The 25898-nt window shown below is 43.1% G+C and overlaps 1 protein-coding gene across 1 annotated transcript in view; it reads left to right on the top strand.

Moving 5' to 3' along the window:
* The first annotated feature begins 17244 nt into the window (after positions 1-17244).
* The window catches only part of LOC308631786 (aminopeptidase O-like), a 70374-nt gene continuing 61720 nt past the window's right edge, over positions 17245-25898 (top strand). Inside the window, exon 1 of the mRNA XM_081263272.1 lies at positions 17245-17342. The gene's annotated coding sequence lies outside the window, so the exon portion shown is untranslated. The remainder of the gene's footprint in view (positions 17343-25898) is intronic.

Here is a 25898-nt window from a genome sequence, read left to right as displayed (position 1 = left end):
TGGTATTTATCAAGCTAGCCATTTTTAAAGGATGAAGTTGGAGGCACTGTGGGTTTCCATTCCTTCAGGAACCATTAAATGGTGAGGAAGCTCATTTCAATGAAAGCTCTGGAGAACTCTCACAAACAAGGCTTCCCAAAGAGTGGCCAAAAGGTCACATGAAGCCAGGCCCATTGAGGTCTACAATGTGAGGTCCACGTGTGTTTGGACTCTCCACTATGGCTGCCAGGTCTTTAAGAATAAAATCATGTGATATCCGGGCTGAGATTCCCAGTGCTCTGTGGAAAGCCAGCCTGGGCCTAGATCTCAGTTTCCAAGGGCGACTCTCATGCGTGGCCTCCTAAAATCCCAACGCAATTCACGGCAATACTTCTCTGAGGTCAGTTCCAGAACTCAGTCTCCAAGGGGAATCACACCAGAGTTCAAGCCCAGGTGGACCCAGTCATCTCTTCCCACTGCCACACCAATGACCACAATTCAAACCAAAACACTGCCACATGGCCCTCATCTTCTTCCATATAGACACTCATCATAACCTCTGGCTGGAAGTGTCCATGAGGGGCACAGCCCAAGACAGTGTCCACAATGAGCTCCCTTGCCTCTCATTTGCCTAATGTCAGGGTGGACTGGACACCCTTCCTGTGAACCTGGAGTGATCAAATAGGCCTGCCGTTAATACTGCTCTACTTCTCCAATTGGAGGCCTACTGACTGCCGGGTATAGATTCTTTGTGTGACCTGGAGTCATGAGAAAACCCAAGCACCTATGGGCTAGCCTCTGCAGGGCTTTGAAGAACTCATTTGACACAAAGGATCCCTATTCTCACTTGATGGAGGTCAGGAACCTTACAGAGGAAGGCGAGAGACTTCATCCACAAGGACTGCTTTTGTGCCAATTTGGCTTTGGATGCACACATGGGATCTTTCTTTGGATCCATGAGGTGCTGACAATCTAAGCCACAGCCTCACACAGGGCCAAGAGGCTGATTCAGACACATCCCTTTGCAAAGCAATTAAGCAAAGAGCCACAGGTGATGCCCATTCATTTCCATTTGAAAACTGTTTTCTTCAGGCTTCACAAAGGGGTGCCCTGAGGCAAAGGCCTTCCTGACATTCAGGGCCACAGAACAATAGGTAAGCCAAAGGCCCAAAGCAGGGTTTCTCCAGGGAGACTTTACTGGTCACACTGATATCTGAGTTTTCTGAGATGCTCACCATTCCTTTCAACTATCCAGTGCATGGCCGTGTCACCGAGCTTGGAGGTGGTACATATCTTGGACACAAAACCATGAGCCTATTCTGGAGAGTGGCCAGAATTCAGGAAGAAAACAGGAACTTAGGAAGATAGTAGGTGTTGCCCATCCATAAGGCAAGCCGCAGTCCATTCATCAATTGGGCAGGATGAATGCTGGGAAGCTTTCTACTAGACAGGACACATCCATTGATGCGTTCTCTTTTCTAATGTCTACAACCAGGGACACAGTGGGATACACAAACATAGAAACACTCGCCTTGTCAAAAGCCTTACTAGAAACAGTCCACTCCAAACCAAACAAACCGCCTTTCCTACCTATTCTCAGAACATGAGACAAAACCACAAACTCACACCCACACCCACAAAGGCACCTCCTTCCAAGTTGGTCTGTGACTACCCAGAGTGTCATCTGACTGGTGGGCCATACTATGTTCCCCCGAAAGGGCCTGTCCTGTCTCACATCTGGCCTCCTTGGCCAACTCTGTGAAGTTGTCAGGAGCCAGCGGTGAGCCACTACCTGCTTTCTCAGGAAAGGCCCCTCTGCAGAGCTTTCCTGGCATTTGGCCATCCTCACATCAGTAGGTACCAAGAAAGACTGACTCTGTCCTTGGTAAATCCAAACAAGTGAGCCCACTGGGACTGGGACTGGGACTGGCTCTGGGTGCCTGGCTTCCTGGATCCCAAGTTCAGAGAGTTCCATCACCAAGGAAGTGAGGTGAGGTCACTTCCTTCAGGAACTGAATGAGGTCACTGCCTTGGCAACCACTGTGTCCTAACAGTTGCTTCCAAGGCTCCCATGAGATGGAGGCTGCCCCTCCTTCCTGTGACACTTTCACAAGTTAGAATGGAATATCAACCACAGGCACCAAGGAACAGCTGTCCACACAGGCCTGCTTTGGTCCATCTTGTCTACATTAAGAAGAGAGAGGCTCATTCAGACACATCCCTTCATCCTGACCAGGTTGTTTGCCATGGAAGATGACTTCTGCTCTCTCTCAGGTCCTTCATAGCTGCCTACATCTTCTCCAGGGATCATTTCTGCATGGACCTTTGAGGTTCTCAGCAGGTGGAAGATCCCCCACATTCCTGTATTGTAAGACCAACTCTGTCCCTGCTCTTCTGTAAAGTTAGATTGAGGGAACAGTGTATGGTTAGGGTTAAGAACCTGTTTGACTTGGGTGAGGAATCACTCTGCTGGATGAAGAATGGTACTGGGAACCTGCGATATTTATAATAATATATAGGTGAAATATATGTATGAAAACAGAAATCCAAGTAAGATTTGAAGGCCAGAAGGGCATTGGGCCCTTGATTGGGATACTTAGCTTTGAATGACTTTCTGCACAGGTGTCTCAGATAAATCGATATACAATGGCATAGGACCTTGTACCTTGGATGATTGAATGTAGAAGAGGACATCCAGTCAAAAAGGGATAGTAGGTAGGATTCAACTCTGCCTAAGCCCGGAAAGAATGCAAGATTGGTGCTGGGAATGAGGCTCCTGGGTGCAATCAGGAGGAGAGATAAGGAGAGAATTCCCAAGAGGTGGTGCAGAAACAAAGGGATGGAAAGGTCCTCCTGACCCCTCTACACTTGCCCTACTTAGTCACAGGGTCTCTATATGCCTCTAGTAGGTCAGGGGACCCTGACCACCCACACCAGAGCTACTGGTGATTGGGGGAAGACTGATACCTCTTCCTCTCTGAGGCCCAGGCTATGCCAGGGCTGTGCTTTCCCTTCATAAATCATAGGCACTCGGACAACAGAGTAAAACTGCCGGAACTGGGTAAAGAAGTTCCTCAGGTTGATGGGGTTCCAGGGCTGGAGGATGCTGAAGATGCGGCCCAGCCTGATCTCAGCTGCCATCTTCTTCCCCTTCAACAGCTCCTTCTTTATCTTATTAGTGAAGAGGTTCTGAAATTTCTCCAGTGTCCCAGGAGGCCTCATGCAAATTATGTCATCATATTGATGCCAGTCTATGGGTGACAACAAGAAAAATGTCACACTTAAGATCTCAAAACCCACCAACCCATGGTACCACCCCAGAAGACAGAAACACAGGGGAGCAGCCAGGCACAGTGGCAAATGTCTATAATGCCAGTGAGGCTGAGGCAGGAGAATCACAGGTTGAAGGTCAGCCTTAGCAACTTAGAGAACCCTTCTGAAAAATAAACAGAAACAGGGGAGTACAGTCAGAGGATTAAAGGAAGGAAGGAAAACAAGTCTGGTAAACTGAAGTGATCAGAACTCACTCCATCAGCTACCATGGGCAGGTCATGCCCCTGCAGAGAGAAATTCTAGACAATCCAATGTGGTGAGCTTAAAACCAAGTCTCTGCTGAGCCATGCAGTTCAGCAAGCCTGGTAAAAGCTTTAAACATGACCACATGCAGGTTAAACATTTTTTATACCAAAACTTCATCCCTCACTAGCAACTGAGTACTGTTCTGGTAAATGAACAGGGTGCATAGTGGAACAGCAACAGCCACCCCAAAGAGAACAGCACAGATCACCCAACAGCCACAAGCCACTAGCAGGTGCCCAGTACAGGGCAAGTGCTGAATTTATGGCTATTCTGAGGACCAACTGCAAGCGACACAATTATAGACCAAGAAAACCCAGTGACATTAACTGTAAAATAATTAGAAAACAAAAGTGGTTAGCCAAGCACCGTGGTTGCACAGCTGAACTCCAGGCAATTTAGGAGGCTGAACCGGGGGATCCAAAATTTGTGGGCAGCCTGGGTAACTTAGGAAAACGTGACTCAAAATTTAAAAATGAATAAAAGAGCTAGGGATCTGGCTTAGAGGTAGACCAGAGGTAGAACACTTGTCTACCATGAACAAGGCCCTAGGTTCCATCTCCAACACTGTCAAAAAAAGAAAGAAAATGAAAAAAAGAGAGAAAACCTATAAGAGGGCAGAGAGCTGGGCATGATAGTACATGCCTGTAATCCTAGTAACTCCAGGGTTGAAGCAGGAAGACTACAAGATGGAGATCAGATTAGGAGGCCCTAAGCTACTGCACACTACTGTTGCCTTGGTAGGCCCTGCCACCCCAGTTCTACCCTGTCCTTTCCTACCCTGCCAGGTGACAGTTGGCCAGGGTTCATATGATGATTTGGGCATGGCCTCCTCTCGAGCTTCTCCTTAAGCCCACTCTAGCCCCTCTCTTTGTGGGAATTGTCAGAGAAGAAGCTCCATCTTTCCTTGTGAAATTATCTGATGAAGTCCAGTTTCGCCTCAAAGCTGAAGTCCTCAGAGTACACTATTGTTATTAAAAATTACATGTACAGGGGCTGGGGTTGTGGCTCAGCAGTAGAGTGCTTGCCTAGCACATGCAAGGCCCTGGGTTCGATCCTCAGTATCGCATAAAAATAAATAAATAAAATAAAGATGATATTGTGTCCAACTAAAAAAAATATATATATTTTTTTAAAAATTACGTGTACAGCCATGTATCATGGTGCACATACAGCCACTCAAGAGAATGAGGCAGGAGGGCTTCCTTTCTAGTTGGAGCCCAGACACCACTTCTGTTCAACATAGTTCTCGAAACACTGGCCAGAGCAATTAGACGAAAGAAATTAAAGGCATAAAAATAGGAAAAGAAGAACTTAAATTATCACTATTTGCAGATGACATGATTCTATACCTAGCAGACCCAAAAGGGTCAACAAAGAAACTATTAGAGCTAATAAATGAATTCAGCAAAGTGGCAGGATATAAAATCAAAACGCATAAATCAAAGGCATTCCTGTATATCACAAAAAATCCTCTGAAATTGAAATGAGGACAACCACTCCATTCATAATATCCTCAAAAACAATAAAATACTTGGAAATCAACCTAATAAAAGAGGTGAAAGATCTATACAATGAAAACTACAGAACCCTAAAGAGAGAAATTGAAGAAGATCTTAGAAGATGGAAAAATATACCCTGTTCATGGATAGGCAGAACTAACATCATCAAAATGGCGATATTACCAAAAGTTCTCTATAGGTTTAATGCAATGCCAATCAAAATCCCAACGGCATTTCTTGTAGAAATAGAGAAAGCAATCATGAAATTCATATGGAAAAATAAAAGACCCAGAATAGCAAAAACAATGCTAAGCAGGAAGTGTGAATCAGGTGGTATAGCGATACCAGACTTCAAACTATACTACAGAGCAATAGTAACAAAAACAGCATGGTACTGGTACCAAAACAGGCGGGTGGACCAATGGTACAGAATAGAGGACACAGAAACCAACCCACAAAACTACAACTTTCTTATATTTGATAAAGGGGCTAAAAGCATGCAATGGAGGAAGGATAGCATCTTCAACAAATGCTGCTGGGAAAACTGGAAATCCATATGCAACAAAATGAAACTGAATCCCTTTCTCTCACCATGCACAAAAGTTAACTCAAAATGGATCAAGGAGCTTGATATCAAATCAGAGACACGGCATCTGATAGAAGAAAAAGTTGGCTACGACCTACATACTGTGGGGTCGGGCTCCAAATTCCTCAATAGGACACCCATAGCACAAGAGTTAACATCTAGAATCAACAAATGGGACTTACTCAAACTAAAAAGTTTTTTCTCAGCAAAAGAAACAATAAGAGAGGTAAATAGGGAGCCTACATCATGGGAACAAATCTTTACTCCTCACACTTCAGATAGAGCCCTAATATCCAGAATATACAAAGAACTCAAAAAATTAGACAATAAGATAACAAATAACCCAATCAACAAATGGGCCAAGGACCTGAACAGACACTTCTCAGAGGAGGACATACAATCAATCAACAAGTACATGGAAAAATGCTCACCATCTCTAGCAGTCAGAGAAATGCAAATCAAAACCACCCTAAGATACCATCTCACTCCAGTAAGATTGGCAGCCATTATGAAGTCAAACAACAACAAGTGCTGGCGAGGATGTGGGGAAAAGGGTACACATGTACATTGTTGGTGGGATTGCAAATTGGTGCAGCCAATTTGGAAAGCAGTATGGAGATTCCTGGGAAAGCTGGGAATGGAACCACCATTTGACCCAGCTATTCCCCTTCTCGGTCTATTCCCTAAAGACCTAAAAAGAGCATGCTACAGGGACACTGCTACATCGATGTTCATAGCAGCACAATTCACAATAGCAAGACTGTGGAACCAACCTAGATGCCCTTCAATAGACGAATGGATAAAAAAAATGTGGCATTTATACACAATGGAGTATTACTCTGCATTAAAAAAATGACAAAATCAGAATTTGGAGGGAAATGGATGGCATTAGAGCAGATTTTGCTAAGTGAAGCTAGCCAAGCCCTAAAAAACAAATGCCAAATGTCTTCTTTGATATAAGGAGAGTAACTAAGAACAGACTAGGGAAGAAGAGCACGAGAAGAAGACCAACATTAAACAAGGATGAGAGGTGGGAGGGTAAGGGAGAGAGAATGGAAATTGCATGGAAATGCAAGGAGACCCTCAGGGTTATACAAAATTACATACAAGAGGAAGTGAGGGGAAAGGGAAAAATAATACAAGGGGGAGGAATGAATTACAGTAGAGGGGGTAGAGAGAGAAGAGGGTAGGGGAGGGGTGATAGTAGAGGATAGGAAAGGCAGCAGAATACAACAGACATGAGTATGTCAATATGTAAATCAATGGAAGTGTAACTGATGTGATTCTGCAATCTGTATACGGGGTAAAAATGGGAGTTCATAACCCACTTGAATCAAAGTGTGAAATATGATATATCAAGAACTATGTAATGTTTTGAACAACCAACAATAAAAATAAATAAAATAAAATAAAAATTACATCCTTTGGCTAAAAAATAGGACAAGAGAAACAAAAAAAAAAGAAATTCATCATGAAATATATATTATCCACAGATCCATAAATATATATTTTACTGAACATGGATGTATGTATAGTGTTGTTCATCTAGGAAGCTCACCCATAAGTTGAATTTTCAGTTCCAACTGCGTTCAGGAGGAGTAATCTCTTCTCACAATTTGTATCTCCCAAGATGAAATAGAAGACACCATCAGAAGACTACCAACCAAGAAATGACCAGGACAGGATGGATACACAGCCGAGTTCTACAAGACCTTTAAAGAAGAACAAACACCAATACTCTTCAATTTGTTTCAGAAAATAGAAAGAGAGGCAGCACTTGCAAACTCATTCTGAGGCCAATATCACTCTGATTCTAAAATCAGGCGATGATACACCAAGGAAAGAAAACTTCAGATCAATATCTCTATTGAACATAGATGCAAAAATTCTCAATAAAATTCTTGCAAATCGAACACAAAACATATCAAAAAGATCATGCATCACAAATAAGTGGGATTCATCCCAGGGATGCAAGGTTGGTTCAACAGACTGAAATTAATAAATGTAATTCAACAGATCAATAGACTCTAAGATAAGAATCATATGATCATCTCAATACATGCAGAAAAAGCATTTGACAAAATACAGCACCCTTTCATGTTCAAAACACTAGAAAAACTAGGGATAACAGGAACATATCTCAATGTTGTAAAGGCTATCTACGATAAGCCTCAGGCTAACAACATTCTAAATGGGAAAAAAAAAAAAAATTAAAGGCATTCCCTCCAGAAACAGGAACAAGACAGGTATGCCCTCTTTCACCACTTCTATTCAACATAGTTCTTGAAACATAGGCTAAAGCGATTAGAGAGATGAAAGAAAGTAAAGGGTTATGTTTATATGTATTATTTCCCACACCCTCCAAACCTAACCAGGCAGGGACACACTGGGGACAGGAGAGGTTAGCGGGGCCAGTACCTGCGGGCCTATGGGACTGAGTCTGGACGCCGACACGGGAGCCCGGCCGGGCGTTGGGAACCTGCCATCTGCGCTGGCGCCTGTGCCTTGCCCTGCTGGGGCCCCAACGGACGCCAGAGCCCCAACTGACACTGGAGCCCTTGGGTGGCGGCCCGCGAGCGCCAAAGCGCCTCCAGCCAAGGGCGTGCGCATGCGCGAAGGGTGCAGGGCGGACTGGAAGCCCAGAGCTGCCTGCAAGAAGAAGACCTAGGGGCTGGGGATGTTGCTCAAGCGGTAGCGCGCTTACCTTGCATGCGTGCGGCCCGGGTTGCATCCTCAGCACCACATACCAACAAAGATGTTGTGTCTGCCGAGAACTAAGAAATAAAAATATTAAAAATTCTCTCTCTCTCTCTCCTCTCTCACTCTCTCTAAAAAAAATAAATAAATAAATAAATAAAAGAAAGAAAAGTTGGTTTAAAAAAAGACGACCTAGGAAGCAAAGAGAAGAAAAAAAGGGTCACTGAAGGCTGTGGTCACCTAAGATAGGGGCTCAGGAGCACACCCCTGCGGGTGGATGTGCACCCCTGGAACACAGCGCCCAGCAGACAGGTGGACGCGTTCCCACAGAGGATGCCCCCGATAGCCCCCGAGCCCCTGTGGGCAGAGGAACACATCCTGGACCACCAGGGTGGGCAGCCACACCCGCCAAGGGGTCTCTCTGCACTGGGAGGCTGACAGTGCGGAGCTGTCGCAGCAAAGCCACCGAGTACAGCGTCCCAAATCCATCCCCGCTCACTTGACAATTATTTGGAATCTAGGTCACCTCCTAACAAAGGCGAGCGCTCTACCGCTGAGCTAAAACCCCAGCCCCGCCTATATAGCTTTTGCTGTGTTGAGGTATGTTCTTACTATCCCTAGTTTTTCTAGTGTTTTGAAGATGAGGGGTGCTGTATTTTGTCAAATGCTTTCTCTGCATCTATGGAGATAATCATAAGATTCTTGTCTTTAAATCTATTGATGTGATGAATTATGTTTATTGATTTTCCTATGTTGAACCAGCCCTGCATCACTGGGATATGAACCCCACTTGATTATAGGGCACTATCTTTTAGATATGTTTTTGTATGTGATTTGCCAGGATTTTATTGAGAATTTTTGCATCTATGTTCATCAGGAATAGTGATCTGAGTTTTTTTTTTTTTTCCTTGATGTGTGTTTGTCTGGTTTTGATGAGATGATGATAGTTTGATTTGTCTTTGCTACTATTTTTAAAAAATATTTTTCTAGTTGTAGATGGACACAATACCTTTACTGGTTGATTTTTATGTGGTGCTGAGGATTGATACACACATGAGGCGTTCGCTGTACTGCTGGGCCACAACCCCAGTCCTGTGTCTGCTATTCTTACGTGTTGCTTCAGGTTTGGTTAAAACAGGAACAACAAAGAACCGAGCATGTGTTATTTTTGCAATGTGAACCTTTATTTTATAAAAGGAAACAACAGATGGGTTAAATTCAAGTTAAGGAATGGAAAAAAAAGAAAGAAACGACTCCGAGAAAATAAAACAAAGGAACTACCAAAGTCAAAAGCAGAAATCTGTGAATGAGAAAACCAGGGGGTTTGATCAATAAAGCGGGAAAAATTCTCTGAAAAAGATAACTAAGAGAGAACCCTCGGGGAAAGAATGATCCAGAGACCAGACACCCATAACCCACAGTAAGATAAAGGACCAGCGCTCTCTGACCTCCCCCCCAACAGTGGGCGGGACTCTTGGTCCAGCACAGGTGGCCCTAGAGTCTCCAGACTTCTTCGCAATCGGGAGGGCGGGCGGGCGGGGTCCTGGGATCTTCCCCTTAGACTGCACGGCGACGGGACCTGCAGAGTTTGGAAGTCCAGTCTTTCCTACAGAAGGCTTTCTGCAAACTTCCCTAAATGCAATAGAGACATCTGCCGTCCCTTAGACTCTGCTAACCAGGTGGAGAGTATTAGATGGGGGATCTGCATAGAGGCCACCTCTGGGCGGCAGCACCCCAACCAGGCGGTCCCGCGAGGGGCTTCCAACCTCCAGACTGCAGGGGGATGAAGGCTGAGCCCAGCGCGTTCTTCGAAGGCTGCCAACTCGCACGCCCGGTTGACGGGCGGCCTAGTCCGCATGCGCAGGGCCAGGCGATAGAAACTTGAGTATTCTGAGCTGATTTTCTTTGCCTATTGCTTGGCTAGAAGGTCAGAGAATGTAAATGTAGTAAGAAAGAGTCAAGCAGAAATGCTTGAAAACAAGAGATGGGAGGACAAGAGAGAGTCCTAAAGGCTTCCCAGGGCTCCTTGGACTCAGCTACCTTCCTGCCCTTAGGTTCTGCATTTTTGTCCTCAACTCCTATTTGAAACCAGAGTTCCAGCTCATATGAGCATCCAGCCAGTGGAAGCCTTTAGTCACGTTGATCAGTCCTGGAAGTGTTTGTACATTAAGTAGACATAAAGTCAGAATCTTTAAAATGTTGTTAATGGCAGTGATGGAATTGGAAAAGGGCAGGGACTTTTGAAAGGCTGAATCCTGCAGCATCTCAGGAGTAATGTCTTTCCAGGTTGTGACAAATAACAAGTTTTTGCTGCTGCTTATAAAGTCATTGGGGTTTTGGAGGACAACAGGACAACAATTCTTCCTATTTCCAACACCATCCTCAGTGATCGGTGAGATGAGCTTTCATCCACATAAACATCTGCATGTTGGTAGAAGGAGTCTTCCTACAGGGTGACTGCCCTGGTGGCTGGGATTCTGGTACATTATGAGGGGGACCCATCAATAAGAGCTTTGCTGGCACCTTCTCAAAGTTATGCCATTAGATCTGCAGTTGGGTGAAAGTCTTTGTTGAGCTCAACCTTTTTTCATGCGACTACTTTTATCCCTCTAAAAACCATGGAAACAAAATCATATACAGTCTTATCTTTCATTCAGCTGTTTTTCAATAAATTAATAAGTATGCACCAAGCTCCTTCAAGAGGCCAGTCTCAAGACTGGCTGCCCTATAATAACTCAAGGCTATCAAGTCCCCTTAGCCTCTCCTGTCTGCCAACCAGAAAGGCTACCCTGAGGATACCCAGGCCATCACCTTTGACCTCTTCCACCCCACCTTGTCTTCACCTTTGTTTCCAAAACCCACCTCACTTATCCCTGGCTTTGCTATTTAGTCTCATGTAGGACCCAAGTTCAGAGCTCTGATCCCTTTTGTAATAGGCCACTTTCATCTCCACAGTAGACTGGAAGTTCTTTGAAGTCAGGAACATATTTTTTCATCTTTGTATCCCCAGAGCCCAGATGTGTATCTAACAAATGGCAGCACCCAGTCAATGCTGCTGAAAGGGAAAAAAATGAATGAGCATATGACACACCTTTAATTAGCAGGAATATATTAATGTTCCGTTCTGCACGTCTCTATTCCTATTGATATTCCTATTGAATGTGCTTGACAGAGCTCACTCGTGTTACAGAAGAGAAACTAGAGATAGCAGTACAGGGAGTGACCCTCTTCTCCGGGAGCCAGAGGCTCTGGACCGCCCAGGGCTGAACACCTTCTGTGTTGACTTTCACCGGGATCCTTTGAAAGCCATTGTTGCCAGGTTCCCTGGTTCCAGTGACTATTTTATCATGAATGCCACTTTCTTTCTCTTGGGAGTATCCACCTCCCAGCCTCTTCTGTAACAACACCTTGAATTCTTCTCATGCCTCTTATTTTCTGCTCTTTGGTAGAAAGAGCATCATTTTCAGCTCCGGGGCCCTTGGCCAAGACTTTCTGTTGGAGCCAGAGTCTCCTTCCTCTTTATTTCTGGCATGAGCCACCAGTACGCTCCCCAGTGATAAGACCGGGAGCCTAACCTGGCATGGAGCTCCATATGAACCCTACAGTGACCCTCCAACCCACATTGACCAAGTCACGGAGATGACGTGTAGCTCATGATTGTAAAGCAATCGTCACAGTCATCTTTCATCTGCCACCTCTCCTCCTTGAGTAGGATTTTCTCCAGAATCTTGCAAATATTTCAGATCCTGCATTTTTATTGTGACATAATCATCCCACTTGTCTCTCGTCAACCCACAGTGAGTTTTAGATTTTTCTTTTTCTTTTTTTTTTTTTTTTTGCCACTGCTCTCACTTTAGGAGATAGATATGCAAACCTAATCTAAGTTTCGACATGTTCACTGCCTTTGGTATGAAGTGTGGGTGGCCTTTGGTGACATTAAGTGGGTCAGAGACATGGTAGGCAAGGTTTAGACTAATTTTCTTATTTTTTTTCTTAAATATTTATTTTTTAGTTATAGTTGGACACAATATCTTTATTTTATTTGTTTATATGAGGTGCTGAGGATCGAACCTAGGGCCTCACACATGCTAGGCGAGCGCTGTACTGCTGAGCCACAATCCCAGCCCCTAATTTTCTTATTTTTAATATTTATTTTTTAGTTACTTTATGTGGTGCTGAGGATCGAACCCAGTGCCTCACGCGTACTAGACAAGTGCTCTACCTTTGAGCCACAATACCAGCACCTAATTTCCTTATTTTAAAGGAAAATTTGCTAAGAGCTTAAGGGTTTATGTGACTATATTTTACATCTGGGGGTAGTCAGAACTATAAAAATTTGAAAATTGTCTCCCCCCAAATCCCATAAAATGACATATTGACAGTACCTCATTATACCAATGAGAAAAATACACAAGCTTGGAGAAGTTGTGTGGGCTGCTGGGGCCATGTCAATAATAGAATAGTGAGGAATTATTTTGTTATTTCCTTTAGTGGGTGGAGATTTGGTGGCCCACGGACACCCAGAAATTCCAGTGCCTCTATAACAGCTTCTATTGAACATAAATATCCCTTTCCTGTCTGTGAACTGTTTATAGTTCAGCCTAAAAGAGTGGGACTAGCATAACAAAAAAACATATTGGGATTAGAAGTATGCAAAAAAGTTATTTTAAAGATAGTTTAAATCCTGTTTACAGTACAGCAAATCATGGTAAGTGTCTATTTAGCCCATCCATAAGACAGCAGCCACAACAGAAACAAGAACAGGAGGAACAGTAGGAGCACCAGCAATTTCTATTTAAGCATGGAAAATAAGGCTTGATTTGGAAAATAGTGAAGAGGGAAATCTGCCTTCCACTTCCCCCCAAATTCTGGAATTCTCTTAAAGTCATAAATAGCAGCAACAAAAAAATTATTTCAAGCATCAACCACCAAAAGCCCTACTAAGAGGGGCTCAGACTGAGGCCTGGCTTAGTGGCTTAACTGTGTGAGTAGTGACTCAGCCTGTCCCTCACCCTCTCCTTCCTTTGCTTGTTGACTGTCCTCTTCCCACCCATCAGCTGTGTGCTCACAGGATGGCTGCTGGGCACTAGGAGCATGGCTGCTCCCGTGCTGGAATCACAGCAATAAAGAAAGGAGCAACACTGCCAGAAAACAAAGACCTGTGGGATACTTAGGACCATATTTTCATAAGGAGAACACATCAGAATCCCATAGGCACCTCTCCTTCTGGCTCAGTGGCCAGATTTGGCCACGTGGCCACCATCAGCTGTAAGAGAGCTAGGACCGTGAACATGGAGTAGTGGGGAATGGGATTTCATAACCGAGTTCAATTTATTATGATTTATCCACTGGGCTGGAGAAGGGACCTATCTTCTCTGAGGTAAATGGGTTTTCTTCATTGAATCAGGGTTCTGTTAGTAGGGAAACGTGGGGATACCGGGGAGGCTCTGATGAATGGGTCTAGAAATGGTCAAGTGTTTGCATTATTCAGAAACTGAATTTAGGAGTTACTACCTCAGGCAATCCTTCTTATAGGCCTTCAAGAGGACCCTGTTTCTTCCTATCAGGTCTGCATAAAAGCTGCAAAAGCTTTTCCTGGTTTTTTTTTTTTTGGGTGTGTGTGTGTGGGGGGGGATGCCTAATCTTTATATCAGTTAGAATTAGATTTGATGGAAGAAACAGACCCAAAATAAAGTGACTTCAATAAAAGAGCAGCTTATTTCTTTTGGAAAATATAGAGGCAGATAGTTCAAAATTGGTATGGTAGCTGTTGTAGTTTGGATGTGAGGTGTCCCTCAAAAGCTATATGGGAGACATGCAAGAAGGTTCTGAGGAGAAATGATTGGGTTCTGAGAGTTTTAGCCCAATCAGTGAATTAATCCCCTGATGGGATTAAGGAGTAGTAACTGAAGTGGTGAGGTGTGATCAGAGGAGGTGGGAATTGCGGGTGTGCCTTACACCATGTGGTTCAGCCTCACCTTGAGCCCCAAGGCATGGAGTCTGCCATCTGTGGATTGAGACCTCTGAAACCATGAGCCCCCAAATAAACTTTTCCTCCTCTGTAGTTGTTCTGGTTGGATCCTTTAGTCACAGCAGTGAAAAAGCTGACTTAAACAGTGACCCTATTCAAAATATCCTCAGGGACATACTTATTTCATTTTATGGAATGAAGTGTTGTCTGATCCTAGAATTCAAAGACAAAATCTTTTTAAAAATTTTTTAATTATATATGGACACAATATCTTTATTTGGTTTATTTATTTTTATGTGGTGCTAAGGATCGAACCGAGGGTCTCTCACATTAGAGGCGAGTCCTCTACCACTGAGCCACAACCCCAGCCCCAAAGACAAAATCTTTTAAAAAAATTTTTAATTGAAGATGGACACAATACCTTTATTTATTTTTTATGTGGTGCTGAAGATCAAACCCAGTGCCTCACACATACTAGGCAAGTGCTCTACCACTGAGTTACAATCCCAGCCTGTCAAAATCTTTAAACAAAAGTCCTCAGAGACCAGATTTTTATCTCTCCCATAAAGCTCTGAAAGATGACATATGATCCATGAAGTTGACATACAGCTTTAGATGTAGCTGGCACATCTGCATCCCAATCAAAGGAAGGAGGACAAGAAGAGAAACTGATGTTTTTTAAAGATAGTCATCATGACTTGCCACATTTCTTTTACAGCCATTAGTCAGATCTTCGTCAAAGGGCCACAGCTCAAAAAAATGTTTTTCTTCTGGATATACGACAAGCTAAAATAAGGCCCTTCCATTACTTAAAGTTGGAGGTTTGCTACTAGGAAGAAGAGACTGGATATTGAGGGACAGTCAATGAGCTTCGTCACTCACTCCTCTAGTGGACTCATTCACCTGAGCCACATCAGAAATTCTTTTCAAATGAAATCCAATCCACCAAATCACAGGGTGGGGGGGATATCAAGTCCAATCTTTCCGGTCATTCTAGTCACAATATCCTTGGCAATGTCATGGATGGAGAAAGACCTCCTCAAGTTCTAGGCAACTATTCTGATATATTTGGTGACTAAATTAAGCAGAATTTTACAATTGGATCAGATCTTAGGAATGATCTAGTTCAATTCTCTCATTATAAATGAGAAAACAAAGCTTAAGGAAGTCAAGGAACTCACCCCAAGAAAGATGTGAAAAGGGCAGGGGTTAACAAGGACAGAGGTGCAGGACAGATGCCATAAATATGGGATGGATTGTGGACGAGCGGTAAGAGTCTTGGATGACCCTGGATTTCAGAATGGGCACTGGGTGGGTATTGATGATAACTGAGAGAATAAATGAGGCATGGGAAGAGGATAATTTAACTTTTCAAATGTCAACTAGACCTCTAAGTGGAACTGGGGTATTTGAATAAAAATTTTTTAGAAAGCTTTGGGTGGAATGAGTTGAGAGTTGTCAGCTTCCTGGAATCGTCACAAAAGAACAAAGTTATCACTCTGGAAAATTATCCATTGAGAGGCAAAGTTGTAGCCTGCAGGCCTCATCTGGCCAGCAGATGTGTTTTGCTTCATCCACAACAAAAGTTTAACAAAATCTGAGTTACTGACAAAAGTTTAAAATTTGAGAGATTTCATGTAAATCTCTTTATAATCATTTCTCTTAAAAAATTAGAAGACCCAACATCACTGGGCTGGTATTCCTGGTTGGCAAAAGTCAACTAGAGGTGAGGAGATCAAGAGCTTCAATTCTTCTGCCTCCATCCATAGGCTTTGTTCCTTCATGCTAACCTCAAGGCTGCTAAAGGATTTGGATTTATAGGCTCTGATTAGCATAACACCAAGGGGGAAAAGGGTAAAGGGAAAGAAACTGAGGGAGATGGTCAGAGGTAAGAGGAGAAGGAGGCAAAGGAATTAGGGTTGAAAGGAGGAACAAATCTTGTCTGTATTGTATGATATAGCTATTTTGCTCATCCCAGAATTTAGGAGTCATTTCTAATGCCTTCCTTTTCTTGATCACCTTCATCTAATCCATCTCGAGCCGGTCACATATACCTATTCCAAATTATTCCTTAAACTTGGCCATCTCTCTCAATGGCATCTTTCCTGATCTTGGCAAAAGCAACTTGTCTTTCTTCACCAATCATGGCCTCCCAGCAGGTCACCAGACACACACACTCAGCAGATAGTCTTATAATGCTAGATCCTGTCCCTCTCACATCAATAGCTTCCTGCTACATCTGAAATAGATGCAAGCTTCTTACAACAGCCCAGAACGTCTCTGCATGATGAGGCCTCTCCTCGCCTTGTTGATCTCATCCTCTGTTCTTCCCTAACTTCTTTCTCGAGGGCATCGACTGCAGGTGGCCTCCTCCCCACACTTAACACACACAGATCCTTCTGATGGCTGCTCTTCCCTCAGATCTTCGCAGAGCTGGTTCCTTCTCATCCCATTTTAAGGAGCCTCTTTAGAGGCAGCCGCTTTCCTTCAGCTTCTGCGCAATTCACTTTTCCTTGTACCCAATTATCTCTAAGAACGCATAAATAGAGCAAAAATACTGCAGCCACTGAAAGTCGGCTTCCTCAACTAGAAGATAATCTCCGTGTTCTGTCTCGAACCCCTCCGTGTCCCCGTGATCTCTAACAGTGCTTGCGGGCACACTGTGGGGCTCAGCTGCCCTGGAGCGCGCGAGCGTGCACCACTACTGCACGCGGCGGAGGTGACCAAGGATTAAGACGTGCACACGTGTATTTAAATAGCGTTTTTTTCTTAAGTGCTCAGGAGATCCTGCGGTCAGGAGCAGCCAGGCTACAGGGGACTCCGACGCCCTGAAGCACCCAGATCAGCCCGCACAGTCCGAGCGCTCGGCCGCTCTGCGCCTGCGCGGCCTCCGGTCGTGCTCCGCCTAGCCCCGCGCTTCCCGGGGGGCGGGCCGGGCGCGCGCGGGTGACGTCACGCGGCGCGTGCCGGGTCGCCCGTGGTAACCCCGGGACCGCGGAAGTGGAGGCCGGCGGGCAGGCGGTCGAGCCAGGTAAACTGTGCGCCCGGGTTGGGTCCCCGCCTTTCTCTCGCCCTCGCCGGCGACAGCAGCGCCCTGTCCTGCTGGCGCCGGACGCCTGCCCCTGCGTCGCCTTTGCTCTGGCAGCAGAGACCCCCTTCCCCTCAGCTCCCGGGACTCTGGGGGCGGTAACCCGCCCTGGGCACCCCAGCGGAACCCCCAGCCCCCGGCCGGGCGAGGGGCCCGGACCCCGCTTTCCCGCCGCCTCAGCCTCATCTGCGGCCGCCTCCTCTCCCCGCGGGCCCGCGTCCCCCGTCCCGCGCGTCCCCAGCCTGGGCTGAGCAGACCGGCGGGTCCAAGTCGTTTCCTGCCACCTGCGGGAAGCACGCCCTCCCGCCGCCCCGGGACCCGGGTCGGAAGCGCCGAGTTTCGAGTTGGGTGTCGCCGAAGAGCGTGCCTTCCCTGGCAGTCTGGAGCTGGCGCCCTCGCGCACGTCTTCGCGGGGGCTGGGGGCCTGGCGGTGGCGGCGGTGGCGCAGTACTGTGCACGTCTGTTGTGACAATGATCCACTTGGGAGCCAATCAGCTGCCGAGGTGCATGAACAGTAAACAGCATTTCATTAAAATGCTCCTTGCCTCTGGGTTTCCTTTTGGTTTTCAAGCAATGAGGACAGTTACCTTGCAAAGGTAGCCCCCGAAAGAGTGATAGACTCTCTAGGAATGTTTAGATGGTAACCACGGGATTCATATTGCTCGACAGGAATAATATGGGTTATTACAAAACCAACCGGAGTAGGTGTTGGGTAAATAAAGTAAGAAGCAGAATTCTGCTATTCTTGGGCTCCTTGATGGTTTTGTTTTCTAGTACCCTCTGTATGTTCCATTTTTTAAAGGAGTACTTCCTAGCATTCTGAGAAGTCTGCCAATGATTTGCTGATAGGTAAAATTAGATTCTTCTAATATTTGGGGCACAAAGTAGAATAAGGCAGAGAATAATAGTTCTTGTTCATTGTCGGACCATCTGCTGTTTCCCAGGGACTGTGTCCATCACTTTGTGTGTGTTTTCTCTTTAGCTCCCACAAAAGCTTTGTGAGTTAGGAATTTTTATCCCCAATTTACAGAGGGGAAAAAAATCTGTGAAATTGACTTGTTGAATATTTACAGCAACTAAATAGCAGAGCCAACATTAAAATTTAGGTCTACTTATGACTTAAAGGATTTTTTCCCCTTTTGATAAAAGGATTTTTTTCCCCTTTTGATACCTGGGATTGAACCCAGGGGAGCTCAACTACTAAGGCGCATCCCCAGCCCGTTTTTGTATTTTATTTACCCCATTTTTGTATTTTGTATTTTATTCAGGGTCTCACTGAATTCTTTAAAGCTTCCCGAAGTTTCTAGGCTGGCTTTGAACTCATAATCCTGCTGCCACAGCCTCCTGAGGCACTGTGATTACAGGCATGTGCCACTGTTCACGTTTTTTTTTTTTTTTTTTTAATTTTTTTTAAAAGAAACTCTAATAGTGATCAAACACTAGATTCTGTGTAGTGTTTTTTTTTTAATAATAGTCACACACAATTCTATGAGTTTATTCACTCAAATATATGAATGATTTGACACTTTCTAGTATCTTTTATTAAGTTCTCATATTCCTGGAATTAAAACACCTGGATAGTTTAATTGGTGATCCTTCTGTGCATGCATATGCAACACACACACACACACAGACACACACAATGGCAACCTTGGTGGCACATGGTTGAGTGACTGGGATGCTGAACCAGGAGGATGACAAGTTGGAAACCAGCCTGGGCAACTTAGACCTTGTTTCAAAACCAAAAATAGAAAGGGCTGGGATGTCTCTCAGTTGGTAGAGTGCTTGTCTTCCACATGTGAGCTCTGGGTTTAATTCTCAGTACTGCAAAAAACAGACAGACAGACAAATCCCTGGGATAAATGGTGAAAAAGATTGCTTAGTAAATACCTTTTGTATTTACCTTTTGTGTAGAAGTGAAAATCATTGGCTTTTGGCTACATTTTTTTTTTAAAGTGCTAAACAGTTTCTTGTCTTCTTAGACATTAAGTGTACTGCACAGACTTCACCTTCCTTTATGCAGTCACGAACATCATGTGTTACCCTGTGTGGCAATCTGGTTGTTTCTTTGGGACTTTTATTGTATTTGACTCCCAAACTGCCTTGTATTTTGAGTTTGCTTATACTTGTGGTCCATCCCTTATTATTGTCATCAACAGATAATGAATAAGTGGTTAAAATACACATGGCAGAACCACACTTCTAGATTTTTATGTTCTGGTTCTCTCTCTTGTTACTAGCAGCTCAGTGAGCCCATGCAAAGTATATGTCCCATGTATACCTGACCCTTATACCTCAGTTTCATCGTTTGTAAAATAGGAATGAGAAGAATACTTAGAAGATGAGTTGATTATATATAAAAAGCTTATAGGCTGGGATTGTGGCTCAGCGGTAGAGTGCTCGCCTAACATGGGCGGGACCCGGGTTCGATTCTCAGCATCACATAAAAAAAAAAAATAAAGGCATTGTATTGTGTCCATCTACAAAAAAAAAAAAAGATATTCTCTCTCTCTCTCTCTCTCTCTCTCTCTCTCTCTCTCTCTCTCTCTTCTCTCTCTCTTTAAAAAAAGCTTAGAACAAAGCTAAGCATATTTAAAGGCTAGGTGAGTGCTGCTTTTATTATCAGGCTGGTCTTGCCTTTAGGTCTTTGGAATTTACATTCTAGTTCTGTGAAAATTATTGTTCTTTGAATGATATTTGATATGGTAATTACCAGTTTATTAGATAGTTAAATTATCCTAACTATAATCCTTCATTCCAAGCCATTCTGGATAGATGTTAATTTATTAAATTCACTTTTATTGTGTCTTTATTATCTTACTTGAGGTATTTGAAGTGGAGCTTTATATTGGCCTTTTGTAAACACGGGTGTCCTCAGTATAGTTCTCCTTCCCTTTCTACCTTTAAGGAGCTAAAAGGGTTACCTAATCAACAAAGTGAAATAATGTTCCATATGAAAATTTCAGGGTATGTACTCATCTTTAGGTGTGTACTTTAAACCAAGGTTAGTTAAGAGTTAATATTGATTCCTTTTGGTGTCCTTAGTTAGGAACTTAAGGATGAGTAGTTTGTCCTTTATATTAATACCATTAAGGCTCATATGTGTTTTATGTGCTGTACATTTTTAATGATTCTTTTTATTGTAAAATATACACATCGAAATGTACAGTTTTAGCCATTTCCTAAGAATACAGTTCAGAGGTATTAAGCATATTCACAGTGTTGTGCAATCATCATCATCCATTTCCAGAACATTTTCATCATCCCAAACAGAAACTCTGTCCTTGCTGGGCATGGTGGTACACACCTGTAATCCCAGTGATTTTTGAGACTGAGGCAGGAACATTGCAAGTTCAATGCCTGTCTCAGCAGTTTAGGGAGATTGTCTCAAAATAAAAAATACAAAGTAGCTCAGTGGTTAAGCTTGCCTGGATTCAATCCCCAGTACCATTTAGAAAAAAAGAAAGAAAGAAAGGGGGCTGGGATTGTGGCTCAGTGGTAGAGTGCTTGCCTGGCATGTGTGAGGCACTGGTTTGTATCCTCAGCCCCACATAAACAAATAAATAAAGGTATTGCCCATCTACAACTAAAAACAATATTTAAAGAAAAAAAAAGATCACTTAAAAAAGAAAGAAAGAAATTTTGCACCCACTAAGCATTAAACAGTTAATTCTCATTTTCCTCTTCTCTCCTGCTCTGGCAAGCTCCATTCTGCCTTAAGTTTCTGAGTTTGCCTATTCTAGGTACCTCATGTAGTTAAAGTATTGTGATGATATTTGTTTATCTGTGACTGGCTGCTTTCACTTAGCATAATTTTTTCAAAGTTAATTTGTGTTGTAACATGTGAGAACTATATTCCTTTTAAAGGCTGAATAATTTTCCGTTTTATAGATAAACTGTATATTGAATTATGCTTCTTTATATTTCTCATCTTCTATGATATGGTCTTGGTGATTTGATTTGATTACAGGCTCCTAGAGGATCCAAGTGGGAGATATCAGCTGAAATGATATCATTTTTGAACTATGAACAAAATTCCTGGTGTCCAATGTCAGACTGGAGTCTGGGCATGTGCTGTAATTTTCCCTCATGTAATATACAGTCCAAAACTAGTAAAGAAACTAACACTACTGATAGCACTCCTTGACATCTCTATAGTGTTTACAATGAGTCAGGATTGTCCAATCCACTTTACAAAGGAAGTTGGTACTGTTTTGTTTCTGTTATACAGAATGAGGAAAATGAAACATAGGTAAATTAAGTGAACTATTAAAATGACAAGATTGGTAAGTGGTGAAAGTGAAATTTGAACTTGGGGTCTCTGGCTCCAGAGCTCATTTATCCCTAGGGTTTGTCAGTATCAACTTTGTAGTATAACTTGTTTTGCCTGACACTCTCTTCTTATACCTTCTCCTTTTATACCTGCTTTAAAATTGAGAATTACTTCAAGCTTAGTAGACAATGAAAGAACTGAACTCAAACTGTCAAAAGAGTAACAGGTGCCTCTCATTTGATTGGGATGATAGTATTCAAGTGGAATTCAGACTGCATTTTTACAGCTTAGTTCTTATCCTTCTCTGAGAACCTGATCTTTGAAAAGCAGACCCTGAATCTTTTTATGATCTCGTATTGCATATATATTGTGCTGTATTTGACTTTCACGCTATGGGAATTCTCTGGTAGGAAGAGCTGTTTTCATAATGTTAGTGACGGTCAGAATGGTTTATGGCACTTCATTTTACTACTAACTCATTATTCTGTGTTACTTGATTCCTGATGAAATTATTTTGAAATAGCACACACACACACACACACACACAATCAATTTCATCATGATTTTTCTTGGCTTTTGTTTTTTTTTGCTTACATTTTATTTCTTTGACATTTGCAATTGAAGGTTTCGTTTTTGAAAGTGATGGAAACCAGGATATGCTGATATATTTTGGCATCAAAGGAGACAAATCAGCCTGTGCCTTTTGGCACCAATAATATCTTGCATATGTCACAAGTATAGCATATATTTAGAGGTATGAACTATCTGTAATGTCTGTTAGAAATAAAATCACAAAATGAATGTTATGGTTCTCAGGTCCTTATATTTATCTCTTTTACTCTTTATTGGGTAGTTGGGAATCCCAAGCCTGGCTGATTAAATGATTCTTTAAAAATGAATTCCAGTGTTCTGTGTTCCTTTGAATCCTATGTCATTGTGTTTGCATAGCATTCTTGCTTATAAAAGGAACCTCCAATTTTTTTACTCATGTGTATTTATCATTCTTCTTAGATGTTCTGGATGGGAGATAATGACCTGTATTAGGCAGGTTGCAGAGAGAATGATCTGATAGGACAGATCCCAGATACATGGATTATAAACTTGGTTGTATGTGTGAGAGTAAGAAATCTGGGAAGATTGCAGTATTCTGGGAAGGGGGTGGTGTCATTGGCTAGGAAAACTTGGTTAAAAGAGGTCAGGATTGGGGATTGGATTTGAAGCTACTGGAGCATGGACTGCACAGTCTAGTCATGAGATTTGAAGCCAGACCTGCAGGACACCATCATCTAAGAACTGGGAGAAGGACTAAAGGGGAGCATGTAACCACAAATAGTAAATGAGAGAATCTTAGAGAGGGCTTGGCAATCTGCATTAAAGCTCCAAAATCAAGGATGGAAGAACCCAGAGTTGACTAACAAGAAGTCATTTGCCTCTGCTGTGGAGTTCTAGTAAGCAGCGGGCAGTGGACCAAAAGTGGTGTGGAGTAAGGAGCAAGAGTGAGGGGGAGGAGGAATTAGGGGAGGCTTTGTTCATTCGTGGGCTTTTTGCCCCAGGAGGAGATTGGAACATTTACTTACTGCTCAGGTGAAAAGGGCTGGCAAGAGGAGGAAGTGGAGGTAGAGGGTGATTGATGAGGCAGGGACCCAGAGGAGGCCAAGGGAGGATATCCAGAACAGAGGCCATGGTCAGGTCTATACGGGGACATGGGGGACACTTCTACTCTCTTGGGAGGGCTGGGCAGAAGGGCGGGGATAGACAGATGAATTTGTAGGATGGTGGAGAAATGTGTGGAAGTTCTTGTCTGATGGAAGCAAAAGTTCTTAAATGAAGGAAATGAGTTTGCTGACGCCAAGTGTTGGTTCGGTTGGGCAGGGATTGAGGGAAGTACTAAAGTTTAGAATAATCATTGAGGAGAGCAGATAGGAGTTGAGGGGAAGACTGGAGAGGCACATAAAGGGTTACCTGTCTGGTGATGTTAAGAGTCCCGCCAAAGTTGGAATTTGAATATATAGAGGCAGCCATTCTTGTGGCTGGGTGATTTATTTATTTAGCTTTTGTTGAACTTAGTAGGCAAAATTGGGAAGTAGAAAATTTGGATGAGTCAGTTGATTGAGGTTTTGGTTTTATGTAACATTTTTGTCAGAAAGATGAAAGGACAGTAGAATTAAGGTTAAACTGTTCCAAGAGTCACTGAACAAAGGGACCATGTTATAGAAGAAGGCCATGTGGAGCAGGGCTTCTCAACCTCCAGAGCATTTGTAATTCTTGCCTGTGAGGGAGCCAGCCTGTGCACTGTGGGATGTTCTGCAACACGTCTGGCCTCTACCTTCTAGATGCTGGTAGCAGCATCCTCCAGTTGTGAGCATCAAAAATGTCTCCAGACATCGCCAACTGTCTTTGGAGAGGCAAAGTCACCACAGCCCTGGAGTCAGGGAGCAGATGAATGGGTACAGTGGAGAAGCTCAGGGATCAGAGTCTTCAGTGGAGTACATGTCGGTAGGTAAGCAGGAGATGAAGAGGGAGACAGGAGGTCTTGTCTGAAGTTGGATGTTGAAGTGGAATATTTCAGAGGTGGAGCTGTTCCAGGTAATGAAGATGTCAGGGGCAGTCTAATGGCCTTCCCTCTGTTTTTCGTTTTATAATCAGAGTCTACCAGTTTCCTCGAGATTGCAGAGCAGCAGCTTGGGCCCAACAGCAGTCCTGTCCACTTCCAGGCACACTGACCACTGTTGTCTGGCCTCCATGAACTTGTTGAATAATTCTGTTGAAAAGAGTTATGTTTTTTATTTCTTTTTTTTTAATATTTATTTTTTAGTTCTCGGCGGACACAACATCTTTGTTGGTATGTGGTGCTGAGGATCGAACCCGGGCCGCACGCATGCCAGGCAAGCACGCTACCGCTTGAGCCACATCCCCAGCCCCAGTTTTTTATTTCTTGACTCAAAATATTGTTAACCTACATGCTGTTTGAGAATAAACCTCTATTTTTCACTAAGATTCTATACCAAATGGTGAAATACAATATGTCCCTTTTTCTCTCTGGACAGAATGAGAATGAAACACTTTTTTTTTTTTTTTTAATTCTTAAGTAAGATTTTTTTAAAAAGCAATTAGAAGGGTAAAATTACTACTTATTTAAATGGCATAACTCAAACATTTCAAAAGCCAATTTTTTAAAAAAAATTTTTAGTTATAGATGGACACAGTGTCTTTATTTATTTTTATGTGGTGCTGAGGATCGAACCCAGTGCCTCACACGTGTGAGGCAGGCGCTCTACCACTGAGCTACTGTTCTACCACCGAGCTATAGCCCCAGCCCTCAAAAACCAATTTTTAACCTCAGATTCATCTATATGGGGAAATTCATATATTAATAAACCACGTATCTTCTAAGGTTGAAAAAAAAGGAGCATTGGTTTGCTGAGTGGCTGAGTGGAGTGAAGGTGAAGAGTGTTGGTGCCAAGTAGGTCATTTTGAGGGTCATTTACCAACTGGGTAGTTATATAGCAAGTGGACATGGTTGATGGGACAGCCTGAGTTTCTGAAGTAAGCCTGAGCTGACGCTGCTCTCCATCCTGGAAGAGCTTCAAAGCTCTTTTCTGACATAGGCCTTTTCTTTAACTCGCACCCCCCTCCTATAGGGTTTTAAAAGCTATGAAATTTATTCAGCATGTTTTTAATAGCAATTTCTAGGTAAGTAGTTCTTTTTTTACTTTTTCAATATTTCTCTGATCTTTTGCCTCTAACTAACTATAATACTTTTCAAAAAGCCCTGGTTCCTGTGCTGGATGACCTAATTTCAGAGCATTTCTTTTGAATTTGGGTATCAGATGATGAAGTCTGTTCTCCTTGGTGGAAGTGTTAACATATCCTTAAATCTTACAACTCTTAGAAGCTTTTCTCTTTCCTCTGCCTTGTACTCATTATTTTGTTGCCTTTTGCTCCTTATTGTTTCATATTTATTTTTATCATGTACTTATATGTATGTGCAGTGTTGGTTGAGAACCAGTTACAGTGGATTCAGTAAACAGGTTATAAGCAACTGATAGAATCTGTGTTTAATGATCTTTCCTAAGTTCATACTTCCAGTAAACTTGTTTTTGTTTTTTGATTTTGTTTTTTCCTAATGAGCTTAGCTGGCATTATTCATCAAGAAAGAATGGGTACTAACTTCTACTTCTTTTAGCAAAGCATTAAAAACAAGACCCAAAATGTTTCTCACAGAC

This window comes from Spermophilus citellus (genome assembly GCF_964194105.1).
Source record: "Spermophilus citellus genome assembly, chromosome: 12".
Lineage (NCBI taxonomy): Eukaryota > Metazoa > Chordata > Mammalia > Rodentia > Sciuridae > Spermophilus > Spermophilus citellus.
The sequence above is the reverse complement of the archived record's forward strand: the minus strand, read 5'-3'. Positions and strand labels throughout refer to the sequence as shown.